This window comes from Pelophylax lessonae (genome assembly GCF_965119305.1).
Source record: "Pelophylax lessonae genome assembly, chromosome: 2".
In the NCBI taxonomy this organism is placed as follows: Eukaryota; Metazoa; Chordata; class Amphibia; order Anura; family Ranidae; genus Pelophylax; species Pelophylax lessonae.
Window position 1 is genome coordinate 141227215 of NC_138769.1, and position 14152 is coordinate 141241366.

The following is a 14152-nucleotide window of genomic DNA, read 5'->3' on the forward strand; positions in this document are numbered from 1 at the left end:
AATACAGTCCGTGTTCGCTCAACACTAGCGATAACTTTTGCGCAAACCAATCAAAATATGCTTTTTGCGATTTTTTTTTTTTACCAAACATATGTAGCATAAAACAAATTGGCCGAAAATGTTAAAAAATTTAGATTTTTACATTTTTTTTCCTGGAATTTCATATAAAAAAATTTGAAAAATATTGTTAATTTTGCAAAATTGACGCACTTTTTTTGTTTATAGTGCATGATCAAAAAATCACACAGGTGATCAAATACCGCCAAAAGAAAGCTCTGACGCATGACCGCGCAATTGTCCGTTAAAGTCGCGCAGTGCCGAATCGCAAAATAGGCCCTGGTCAGGAAGGCCGTAAAATCTTCCGGGGCTTAAGTGGTTAATTATATGCACATTTAAAGAGACAGCACCTTTTTCCAACATCTCGAACAGGGAAATCGGACAGGCGCATGGGCCTCCTGGCCCCAACGGTTTACACAGCCCTACCAAACCTCCTCAACACCGCAGAGCCAGAAGAGGCGTCTAATCTGACTTGAGCTCCATGTGATCCCTGCTGACGTGGCTCCCTCATAATGTGCGCCCAGATACGGACACGGTCCGTGGCTCCAGTAACTCACAGTTTCTTGTTACAGGTTTCCACCGGTTCATACATTGCTTCCGCCCAACGGCCTTAAAGGGCTCATTTTTTTTCTTGCTGAAAAAAAAATGACATTTGTTTTCTTTTGCTTTTAAGTGTAGATGTGAGATCTCAGGTCTTTTTGACCTCAGATCTCACATTAAAGAGGACCTTCCTGCTTATTTCTATTACAAGGGATGTTTACACCACACGTGAGGTATCCCCGTGATCGTTAGAGCAAAAGCAATAATTCTAACCCTAGACCTTCTCTGTAACTTTAAACTGGTAACCTGTAGAAATTTTTAAGTTGTCCCCTATGGAGATTTTTAAGTACCAATGTTTGTTACCATTCAACGAGCGTGTGCAATTTTGAAGCATGACATGTTGGGTATCAATTTACTCAGTGTAACATTCTCTTTCACATATTAGAAAAAAATTAATTTTCCTGTTTTCTTATTTTTAATTTAAAAAAGTGTATTTTTCCCCCAAAAAATTGCATTTGTACAACCGCTGCTTAAATACGGAACAAAGTTTTGCAACAATCTCCATTTTATTCTCTAGGGTCTAGCAATATATACTGATTTTAACTTGTAAACAACAGAAATAGACCTGGTCCTTAATTGGTCAACTGACAATTGAGCGTTCGTGCGACACAGTACCCAAATAAAATTGATGTACTTTTTTTACCACAAATAGAGCTTTCTTTTGGTGGTATTTGATCACCTCTGCGATTTTTTTTTTTTTTTTGCGCTATAAACAAAAAAGGGAGCGACAATTCTGAAAAAAAAAACAGTGTTTTTTACTTTCTGCTATAAAACATTCCCAATACAAGAAATGAAAAAATCTAATTTTTTCATCAATTTAGGCCAATATGTATTCTGCTACATATTTTTGGTAAAAAAAAAAAAATCCCAATAAGTGTATTTTGATGGTTTGCACAAATGTTATCACGTCTACAAACTAGGGGCAAGATTTATAGTATGTCATTTTTATTTCTTTTATTTTTTTACTAGTAATGGCGATCAGCAATTTTTAGCTGGACTTCAACATTGCGGCGGACAGATTGGACCCCTAACAGACATTTTTGACATTTTCAGGGGGCCAGTGACATTACTACAGTAATCAGTGCTAAAATGTACACTGTTACTGTACTAATGACACTGGCAGGGTAGGGGTTAACACCAGGAGTGATCAAAGGGTTAAATGTGTGCCAAGGGGATGCTTTAACTGTGTGGGATGTACTTACTGGATTAACACAGATACCTGTGTTCCTAAATAGGAGGAACACAGGATCCCTGTGTTAATCACTGATAGAACAGCAGTGTGCTGAGTTTACTTCGGTAGACTGCTGTTCTGTCTCCATGGGGAGCGATCGCGGGTGCACGGCGGACATCGTGTCCATAGGACCCACTGATTGGCTCCCTCTCTAGTTAATCAGCGGCACAGGCACATGCACATGCCGCGCCCCCACTAACTGCTACAAGAAACATCGTACAGGTACGTCGTTTTGAGTAACAGAGCCGACCTGCCGCAGTATAACTAAGGCGGCTGGTCGGTAGGTGGTTAAAATATATATTTTTTTAAAAGATCTTTTTTGCATTGGTACCTGTCCCCCAGGGCAGTACCCTTTTCGTGGCCAATAACTTCCATATAAGCCTTTAAAATGGGGATTTTTGATTTTTCAAATTCAGGTCCCATAGACTTTTTTTGGGGTTCGAACTTCTGGTCTGACTTTTTGCGTTGTTCGTTAGTTCAGGTGCAAACCGAACCGAGGGTTTTTTCGCCCACCTCTATTAGTTATTAGGGATGATCGAACGGTTCGGGTCGACCATCGCTTCGACCTGAACATTGACTGTTCGAAATTCGTCCGAATTCTGAACTTTTTGCGGAAAAAGTTCGGAATTCGGCAACCAGAACCGACCAAAATGCAATGGGACAGGAACTGGGCTTTAAAAGCCTGTGATTGGACCAGAACCATCAGTAAAAGCCAATTTAGGGGGCATGAGGATGCTAGGAATGTGATTGGGGTGACTAGGGGGTCCAGAGGCCAATCAGTAGTGAATACTCCCCCCAGTATATAACATAGCCCCGGCAAATCTCTAGCACTGTAATACAGGGGCTGTGGAAGAGAGTGGAAGCAGTTCATTTACTCCTGCTTCAAAAGTGTCATTTAGCAATTATTAGTGTGAGGAAAGGGATATCTAGTGTAGTTAGGGTACTATTTTCCACTATAGTTAGATTCAATAATCTAGTTTCTGTAGGGAAAGTGTTAAGTGTCAGGGTGACCGTAGTGTAGTGTAGGGTGAACTGGCTCTGACTGCTATGGCAGGGTGACCAAACTCTTCCATGTCAGGGTGACCGCCATAGAAAAAAGATAGTTTGTATTTTTTAACGCTCCTGCGTTTTACGTATGATGTGGATTTTCAGCTGCAGAAATATTCCACTTCAGTAGTCATGTAGAGAAACGCTGAGACACCATTCCCAACTCTCAATGACTCATCATGTGTGGATGATCTCAATTCAGCAAGTAAATACACACACTCAATAAGATGTTTCCTAGAGTGACTTATGTATATAGTAACACAGTGATGATAGGCTGAAGAGACAGGTTGGGTAGAGATGGTAGATGACAGACACTTGAAAGGAAATGTTCTTGAAAGTAAGATAGTAGCAGATGGGATGCAGATAGGTTTAGCAATCATGTATGGTAGTAGATGACAGAGTAGCAGGTGGACATACAAGAGAGATCAACCCAGTGCAAGAACAGGTGGTAGTAGGCTCAAGAGCTAGCAATCTTAGATAATGCAGATGTAGTAATAGTCCTTAGTATGCAGAGCTAGATAGTGTAAGCTTTAGTATAAAGGTTATAGAAGTTTCCCCTGTGGGGTACTTATCACTAATAGCAATGTAGCAGAGGAGAGGTTCGGCAAGAGCGGATGATCCGGTAGCGGGATACAGGGATCAGCGCAGCGTGGTTCCGACAGCGAGGTATGCTTGCAAGCATGTGAGCTTCAAGACAGGTTAGCATCAAGGCACAAAGCAGTTTGAACGAACACATGTGAGTGAGAGCCGGCGATCTAAATAGCCATCCAGTCCGGCGCTCAGTGATGACAGCATCAGTCTTAAAGGTGTATGCGCACCTTACCAAAAGAGAATGGTGGGGCGCATACACTTATGAAAGAGTAATTAGGGTACCCAAAGGTACCAGAACATTACAGTACCCCCCCTTAAGGCCGGCTCCTGAAGGCCTCTGGAGCTGGTTTGTCTGGGTACTTCGCATGAAAATTGTGGATTAATCTAGAGGCATGTATGTCAGAGGTGTTTAGCCAGGTGTCGTCTTGGGGCCCATAGTTCTTCCATCGAACCAAGTACTGAAGTCTTCCTCTGTGGATACGAGAATCCAGAATCTCTTTTATCTCATATTCTTCTCCACCTTCAACTTGTACAGGAGGAGGAGGAGGGATAGTAGGCCTTATTCCTTGGTCAGGAACATGGGGCTTCAGTAGCGACACATGGAAAATGGGATGTATTTTGAGGTCTATTGGCAATGTAAGCTGTACTGCAGCTTTTCCAATAAGTTTCTTGATTGGGAAAGGTCCCAAGAACAGAGGTCCAAGCTTTTTGCTAGGGATTTTCAGTCTTAAATTTTTTGTTGAAAGCCAAACGAGGTCCCCGATAGCGTACTGAGGAGAAGGTCTTCTGCGAAGATCATAGTACTTCTTTTGTTGACTATGAGCGTGTGCAATGGTAGTATTAAGCAAACCCAGAGAGTCCTTTATTTGGGTAAGATAGTCTGAAGCTACTGGGTTATTTGAAGGAAGGATGCGTGGTGGAAGAATAGAGGGATGAAACCCATAGTTCAAGTAGAACGGACTCTGCTTGGTCGTACTGTGGGTTGCGTTGTTGTAGGCAAATTCTGCCAGAGGGAGAAGATCCACCCAATCATCCTGTTGGTAAGAAGTGTAACAACGTAAATATTGCTCGATGCATTGGTTGACTCTTTCAGTCTGTCCGTTGGTCTGCGGATGGTAAGGAGAAGTGAGCTTCCGCTCGATCCGTAGTATGTGACATAGTTCTTGCCAGAACTTGGAAATAAATTGTGATCCACGGTCAGACAGAAGAGTTTTTGGGATACCATGTAACTTAAAGACATGTTTCATCAGGAGTTCTGCCGTTTGTTTGGACGAAGGTAGTCTGCGAATAGCAATGAAATGTGCCATTTTTGTCAGATGGTCCACTGATACTAAGATGGTATTAAATCCTTTGGAAGGAGGCAATTCCACTATAAAGTCCAAGGACACAACTTCCCATGGAGTTTGGGGTATTGGTAGACTGCATAGTAGACCGGATGGTCTCGTAGTGTCAATTTTGGACCTGGCACAGACATTGCATGAAGAGACGAATTTTTGTATAGATGTTTTCATGTCAGGCCACCAGAATTGCCTGGTAATCAGATTAAGAGTCTTTGTCATACCCATATGTCCTGCCATAGGCACATCATGCGATAATTCCAAGATCTTGGTGCGTATGGTAGGTGGTATGTAAAGTTTGTCGTTGTAGTAGAGGAAGCCTTCTGCATCAGTATTTAGTTGTGGTGGGGGTGAATCCAAACTTATACCATGCAAAACCTCTTCCTTCAAGGAACGGACAACTCCAATAATGCGTTTGTGAGGTATTATAGGAACGGAAGGGATTTCAAAGTAGTTTTCTTCAGTTAGTCGTGATAGTGCATCCGCCTTTTTGTTCTTATCTGCAGGTGTGTAGGTCACTAGGAAGTTAAACCTTAGAAAGAATAGTGACCATCGTACCTGTCGGTGCGAGAGAGTTTTGTTAGTCTGAAGATATTGGAGATTTTTATGGTCCGTGTATATAAGTATTGGTAATTGGGTGCCTTCGAGTAGATGTCGCCAATTCTCCAGAGCCAATTTTATAGCAAGCAGTTCCTTTTCACCCACGGGGTAATTTATCTCTGGACTGCTTAGGGATTTAGAAAAAAAGGCGACTGGATGAAGTGGTGCAGTGTGAGTTGGTCGTTGGGAGAGTATTGCTCCTACTGCCATATTTGACGCATCTACTTCCAGAATGTATTGGAGGGATGGGTCTGGATGGCGTAGTATGGGAGCAGAAGTAAACCTTGTCTTTAACAGGTGAAAAGCTTTATTTGCTTCATCTGACCATTTGAATGGTTTTTTAATGCTAGTGAGCTGTGTGAGGGGTCTCACAATGGCAGAGAAGTTTCGAATGAACTTCCTGTAGAAATTCGAAAATCCAAGGAATCGCTGTAGCGCCTTGCGTGTGGTTGGTGTAGGCCAATCCTGAATGCAGGATATCTTACTCATGTCCATCTCGATTCCTGTTTTGGATATGATGTAGCCTAGAAACAGTACCTCTTCTTTATGAAACAAGCATTTTTTCAGTTTCACATAAAGGTTGTGTGCAAGCAATCTCGATAATACTAGTCTTACATGTCTTATGTGTTCAGTGAGGGATCGTGAATATATAAGTATATCGTCCAGATATACCACAACACAGACATCTAGTAAGTCTCTGAAAATATCGTTTATAAATCGCTGAAAAACTGCAGGGGCGTTGCATAGCCCGAATGGCATTACAAGATATTCGAACAATCCGTATCTGGTTCTGAATGCAGTCTTCCACTCGTGTCCATCACGGATTCGAATGAGATTGTATGCTCCTTTCAGGTCCAATTTTGAAAAATAGGTAGCTCCACGCACCTGCTCAATGAGCTCAGGGATAAGCGGTAGAGGATAGCGATCTTTTATTGTAATAGCATTCAATTGCCTATAGTCGATGATAGGCCTGAGACTTGAGTCCTTATTGCGGACAAAAAAGAGTCCTGCTGCTGTGGAAGAAGTGGAAGGTCTAATAAAACCTTTTTCCAAATTCTCATCCAAATATGGGATATGAGATGGGAAAGTTCATCCTGTGAAAGAGGATAAACATGACCGAACGGCAATTTGCTATTTGGGAGTAGATCAATGCTACAATCATAGTCTCGATGGGGAGGTAGTGCTTGAGCATTTTTCTCAAGAAAAACCTCAGAGAGATCCTGATAACATAGTGGTGCAATCTCATCTGTCACCACAGACAGGATCTTCCCGAAAGACGGGAGGTTACACGTACCCTCGCAATAGCAAGAGAGGAAGGTCAGGGTCCGTTCCTTCCAATCTATGGTTGGTTGATGTGTGTACAACCAGGGAAGTCCCAAAACAATGGGAAAGTGGGGTGAAGGTATTAGATCGAAGGTAGTGGTCTCCATATGAGACCCGTTAGTAGTGACTAGGAGTGCCTGTGTCTGATCAGTGATCGGACCAGAGGATAAAGGAACACCGTTAATAAGACTCACTGAGACAGGTTTAAGTTTAGAAATAATAGGAACTTTATTTAAAGCAGCAAAACGTATGTCAATATAATTTCCACAAGATCCTGTGTCAATCATGGCCTTAGTAGTAATCCTGTTCTGGTCCCACTGTAATGTTAAGCAAACAGAAAGGTAAGGGTTAGTGATTGAAGTTGTCAATCCCCCTAGGAGGACATGTGAACACTCACCCTTCTTTTTGTAGACTAGGGGACAGACGTTTATCTTGTGATCCGGGGATGCACAGTACAAGCAGAGATTACCAGATCGTCTTCTGGCTCTTTCCATAGTTGATAGAGGTGGGCGTATGGTTCCTACCTCCATAGGAACGGTGTCAACGGCCGAAATCCGAGAAGAACTGGATAATGGCATTCCCATTTTCTCAGCCTTTCTTTCTCGTAGTCTTCTATCTATGGTGATACTGAGTTGTATCAATGCATCCAGGGTTTTTGGCAGATCCGCTCGGGCGAGCTCGTCTTTAACGGCCTCTGATAGGCCAAGCCTAAATTGGGATTTCAGAGATGCATCATTCCATTCTGAATCAAGGGTCCATCTCTTGAATTCTGCGACAAAGTCTTCTACAGGTCTCCCACCTTGTTTCAAGGATCTTAATTGAAGATCGGCAGTACTCTGCCTATTGGGATCATCATATAGGCTAGTGAGTTCTGCTAGGAACAAGGCATAGGAGTTGAGAAGCTGGTCGCTTTTCTCAAAAAGAGAGTCTGCCCAGGCCCGAGGATCGCCTGTTAGGTAAGAAATAATAGTACAAACCTTAATGTGATCAGTAAGGTAGGTACTGGGTTTTAGCAAGAAAAGTAACTCACATGCGTTTTTAAATTCGTGAAATTTTTTGCGATCGCCTGTAAATACCAAAGGAGGATTTATTTTGGGTTCAGGGGACTGAGCAGTGGTAAGTTGTGTCAGTCTAATTACCTGCTGCGACAGAGCCTGATTGTCTTCTTTTAATTCAGCAAGTGCGTGTATTAACGCAGGTACTTGCTGTTTTAATTGTGTCATCTGAGTGGTTATTTCTGCTGAATCCATTTGTGGTTCGTTCAATCTGTAACGCTCCTGCGTTTTACGTATGATGTGGATTTTCAGCTGCAGAAATATTCCACTTGAGTAGTCATGTAGAGAAACGCTGAGACACCATTCCCAACTCTCAATGACTCATCATGTGTGGATGATCTCAATTCAGCAAGTAAATACACACACTCAATAAGATGTTTCCTAGAGTGACTTATGTATATAGTAACACAGTAATGATAGGCTGAAGAGACAGGTTGGGTAGAGATGGTAGATGACAGACACTTGAAAGGAAATGTTCTTGAAAGTAAGATAGTAGCAGATGGGATGCAGATAGGTTTAGCAATCATGTATGGTAATAGATGACAGAGTAGCAGGTGGACATACAAGAGAGATCAACCCAGTGCAAGAACAGGTGGTAGTAGGCTCAAGAGCTAGCAATCTTAGATAATGCAGATGTAGTAATAGTCCTTAGTATGCAGAGCTAGATAGTGTAAGCTTTAGTATAAAGGTTATAGAGGTTTCCCCTGTGGGGTACTTATCACTAAGAGCAATGTAGCAGAGGAGAGGTTCGGCAAGAGCGGATGATCCGGTAGCGGGATACAGGGATCAGCGCAGCGTGGTTCCGACAGCGAGGTATGCTTGCAAGCATGTGAGCTTCAAGACAGGTTAGCATCAAGGCACAAAGCAGTTTGAACGAACACATGTGAGTGAGAGCCGGAGATCTAAATAGCCATCCAGTCCGGCGCTCAGTGATGACAGCATCAGTCTTAAAGGTGTATGCGCACCTTACCAAAAGAGAATGGTGGGGTGCATACACTTATGAAAGAGTAATTAGGGTACCCAAAGGTACCAGAACATTACAGTATTAGAATTGCAGTAGAGCAGGGTAGTGGCTCCGCTACTTTTACACCTGGCCGTTTTTGTTGCATGCGTTTATTGGGCTTTTTTGTGGACGTCTTTGGAGGCAGGCATGATATCTGAATTTCTGTGTAGGGGTATATATACACACACACATATATGTATATATACACAGACACTAAATCCAAAGAAATCTCATTTTTTTTCAATAATTTTTTCAATAATTGGCTCTCTATCAAAAATGACAATTTTTAAGAACTTTTTTTTGTGTGATTAATAGTCCCTGGGGCATGACCCAGAACCCTAGGCACTTTTTAGGGGCATTTATTGGGTTTTAGGGCTTCAAAATTGTGTTTTTTGATTACCGAAGTTTGGGTCCCATTGATTTTAATGGGGTTCTGGAATCCGGACCCGAACTTTCGGGAAGTTTGGGTGTTCTGGTCGAACCAAACTTTTCAAAAGTTCGATCATCCCTATTAGTTATTAGGATTAAGTTATGTTCACCCAAATCAACCAAATATGTACTAGCAAAAATATATATTTTTTTTATTTCCCTCACTCATGATTGGCTATTTTAAGTGAACACAGCCTCACCCTTTTAACAATTGTTTAAAAACACTTTTTAAGGTAAAGTGGTAATGTGCTTAGCGCACAGACCCTACTCCTTTAGTAAGGAACAGACTCTGTGACTGACCTCTGGAACTTTGGGAGTAAAGGAGAGGGTATTTTGGAAATGACTCCCTACCTAGCTGCCAAATTTTTGGTTGCTCATCCTTCAGACACATAGAATGGTTTGACAATAAGATGTGGATAAAACCCAAGCCCCCTTTGCTCTGCTTGAGGCCGGATTCCCATATGTGTGAATTGGATTTTTCGCCGCATCCAATTCGCATGACATGTGAACGGTTCTTAATGGAAGCCCAGGCTAAGGTTGTCTCTATCACACCACCATAGGACTCCTTGGATGCAGAGGTGGGGAACTTGAGTCAGATGACTTGACTTAAGTCAAACTTAAGTCACCAGTTTGAGGACTTGAGACTTGCTTGACTAAAATTAATAAAAGGAGACTTCCGGTTCCAGTGCCCATGTAGGTGGCAGCACGGGATGGCGGCTCCAGATTAAATCAGCAATATTATCGGCCTTAACAGTCCTGCAGAGCCCACCGAAGTGGAGACTCACCCACCTGTGCCCTCGGGAACTTACTGAGCATGGATCAGTATCTGCACCACGGAAGCGCCCCACAGCTTTCACTAATCAAGCCCGCAGCTTCACTTGCGGCCTCCACTGAGGCGGAGACGGCTGACGCCGCACCCCCGCCTCACGCTGCAGCCTCAGGACAGGTACAGAGCCCACTCCCTGATGCACAAATCGCTTCAATGGCACAAGCAGTGGCCACACTGCTATCCCCTACCATTACAGAAGCAGTGGACATGGCCATATCCCAGGGGATTGCCCAAATCAAAAAGGAAGTGGGAGAACACACTCACAGATTGAGTGAACTGGAACATAGGATGTCTGAGCTGGAGGATGAGGTACAAGGGTCTTTTGCTATGGATCAACAGGCCAGGCAAACTCAAAGATATCTGTTGGACAAACTTGGAGAACAGATCCAGGAGAAACAATCTCTGAATCATTGGGCTCCCGGAATCTTTTGGTGTGGAATCTCTCCTGGAGGTAGCTACCTCTGTTTTCTTTTTATTTTGTGTATGTTAGGTGGCTTTCTATTATTACCAATGTTCCAGGTTTTGACATGTGTAGTTTATACTCCCGAGGTCATTGTAATGTTTTCCGGATGCACGGCTTTACAAATTTCCTGGAGTCTGGCGACACTTTGCTCAATGTCTGCATCCAATCGCGGTTAGCCGCCTCTTAGGTCATATGCGGCATACATTGATCTTGCAGTGGACGTCAATCTTCAGGATCTGGTAACGATGTCCATTGCTTATGTGACTCTACATGTGAAAAAAAGAGAAGTTCGAACTTCAAAAGTTGTGTGTTTCCCCTGTTCACCCACATGCCCCTGTTGGGCTATCACCTATCCTGTCCCTCCCACATACCCCCCCTTCCCAGTAGCTGACTGATAAGAGCTGAAATTCATCGGCGCACCCTCTATCTTGCCAGCTATGTATGTTTCTATCCAGACACCTTTCATTACCACTCCACAACTGCGACACTCACCTGACATATATGACCCTACATAAAAGTGGTCTCTTGGAATGTTAAAGGGCTTAGGTCTCCAAACAAGCGTATGGCAGTTCTCAGACATTTGAAACATCTGGGGGCTGACATCGCAGTTCTACAGGAAACCCACTTAGAGACAAAGGACTTCCATCGCATGCAGAAGCTGTGGGTAGGTCAGGTTGTAGGATCCCCAGCTGTTAGGGGGAAGGCGGGAGTCCTAATTCTATTTCTTAAAAACCTTCCTATTACACTGCGCACTTCCACCATAGATGATGATGTAGGATCCCCAGCTGTTAGGGGGAAGGTGGGAGTCCTAATTCTATTTCTTAAAAACCTTCCTATTACACTGCGCACTTCCACCATAGATGATGCGGGGCGGCAAGTAGTAACCCACCTCACCACAGCACAACAGTAATGGATATTGGTGGGAATTTACGCCCCCAATGTCCCTTCCGCTGCTTTCTTTCAAGATCTCACTCGGACATTAGCACCATCTCTACACTCACCCCTGATGGTGGTGGGGGATTTTAACCTCCTTATGCATCTATAGATCCTCAGCGCTCCGGGATCAACCCGTTAGACAACAGCAACATTCCCCACTACTACAGCATTTTGCAGAAGGCCTCCACCTATCGGACATCTGGAGTCTTCTCCACCCTGAAGGCAAAGACTTTACTTTTTTCTCACACCCTTACCGCACACTCACTAGGATAAATTACATATTCTCGAATGATAAACTGCTCCCTTTTATTACATCCCCGGAAATTCATGAAATAGCGATTTCGGATCATGCTCCCATTTTGACTGCCCTCACATTGTTCTTGACACCATCGTCTATAAGACAGTGGCGTTTTCCCTCCTATCTAGCTAAGGACCCTGGGCTTTCCTCAATCATCAAGGAAGTCTGGTCTGACTTCATCAGTCTTAATGCCTCCCCGGATATCTCGCCAACTCTCCTTTGTTAGACCGGCAAGGCAGTCCTCAGAGGACGTATTATTTCCTATGCCTCTGCATACAAGGCTTTTCTAGCCGCCAGCTCCTCCTTGCGGGAGGCGCAATCAAAATTGAATCAACAAAATTCTTTAGAACATAGAAACCTCTGGCGGGAGGCCAAGGCGAACTTTGATGGGTGGGCTGAGGCACAGGAACTCATGCACAAATCACATCGAGAGTGGAAATTCCACTCTTTCGGCAACAAATCGGGAAAGCTGCTGGCGTCTTTGTGCAAAGGCCCATTTTCCCCTACCCACGTTCCTACGCTCAAGGACGCCTCTGGCAAGCTGGTAGACACACCCAAGGAGATCAACCAGGTCTTTGAACAATTTTACTACACACTATATAGCTGAGAAATCATGAATGAGGCGGCAGCTGAGAAATGGCTCTCCTCAGTATGCCTTACATCGATCACCTAGGACCAGTTAACTCAATTAAATGCTCCTTTATCCCTGACAGAAGTTCGCAAGGCCTTATCATCCCTCACCCCGGATAAATCACCTGGCCCAGACGGGTTTACCCCAGAATTCTATAAGTTAGCAATAGACGCGATAGCTCCTTCACTTCAATCAGTCTTTAATCATATACTTGCTGGTCACCCTTATCTACCGACGGGATATCAGGCCCACATTAAATTGATATACAAAAAAGGTAAGGACCCCACAGACCCTGGCTCTTATAGACCAATATCCCTCCTCAATGTGGACTCCAAACTGCTCTCCAAATTGATGGCGGACAGGTTGGCTTCCATCATGCCATCACTTATACACACGGCTCAATCAAGTTTCACAAAAGGTAGATCGGCCACTTCCAATATTAGAAAAGTCTTACTAGCTTTGGAAATGTCAAAAGCCGACCCGAACACAGACGCTGCCATAATTACTTTAAAAGCCAAAAAGGCTTTTGACAATGTTAATATTCAATGGCTTGATAGGGTGTTGACACGTGTAGGTTTCTTGGGCCCCTTTCTGCACCTGATTAGAACCATGTATGCACTGCCGGCAGCCCAGGTGGTAATAGCGGGCCATATTTCCGCATCCTTCCGCTTATTTAAGGGGACTCGTCAAGGGTGCCCCCTATCACCCCTGCTATTCAACTTGGCATTGGAACCCCTTTCCAGGTATATGTTGGAACACCCACACCTTAAGGGCATCAGGGTAGGGTCGGAGGAAATATGCACGGCAATGTTCACAGACGATGTCTTAATCTTTACAACAGACCCCAAAAACGACCTCGCGATCATTCAAGATATGTTCTCGCAATATCGTCTATGTTCGGGCCTCCGTATAAACTTCAGTTAGAGTGAGATTCTCCCTTTGAACACTACCCGCACACCTGTCTGGGCCTCATCCTCACCACTGCGCATAGCCACAAATAACATCACCTATCTAGGGGTCAAAATTGGCCGTTTTCCCTCTTCTATATACAAGCTCAACTTTAGTCAAGTTGTCGACAAAATGATAGCGGAATTACAGAACTGGGAAAAATTGCCATTATCTTTCTTCGGGAGATGTCACCTCTAAAAAATGTCAATTTTTCCGAAATTGCTATACCCCCTTCAGACCATCCCTTTACTTCTTAAACATACCGATGTCAATAGGTTGCACAAAGCGGTAACCCACTTTCTTTGGAAGGGGAAGAGACCCTGTATCTCTCTGGGCAAATTACATCTGGCTAAGAGAGATGGGGGCCTAGATTTGCCAAACACTAGAATGTACAATGTGATCTGTCTGCTTAAATGCTGCTTGGACTGGATAAGCAAGGAATCTAGATACACAAATATATTGTTGGAATCTCAGCTGGCAGCACCCTATGACCTAGCAGCCTGGCTGCACTGCGGAACAGGGGATTTACCGGTTTGCCTACGCGGTAATATATTACTCAGGGACACAGTGGCAGCTTGGAGGGAAGTACGAAAACGTCTGGGGTCTCCTTACCGTTTATCGAGACATCTCCCTATCCACCGACATCCCATGTTTCCGAAGGCGCAGCAGCATGCTGTTTATGAGTCATGGCTGACAAATGGTCTTAAATGCTTTTTTCAGCTGTTTGACATGACTTCAGGTAAACCGTTGGCTTTTTCGGATATCTCGGCTACA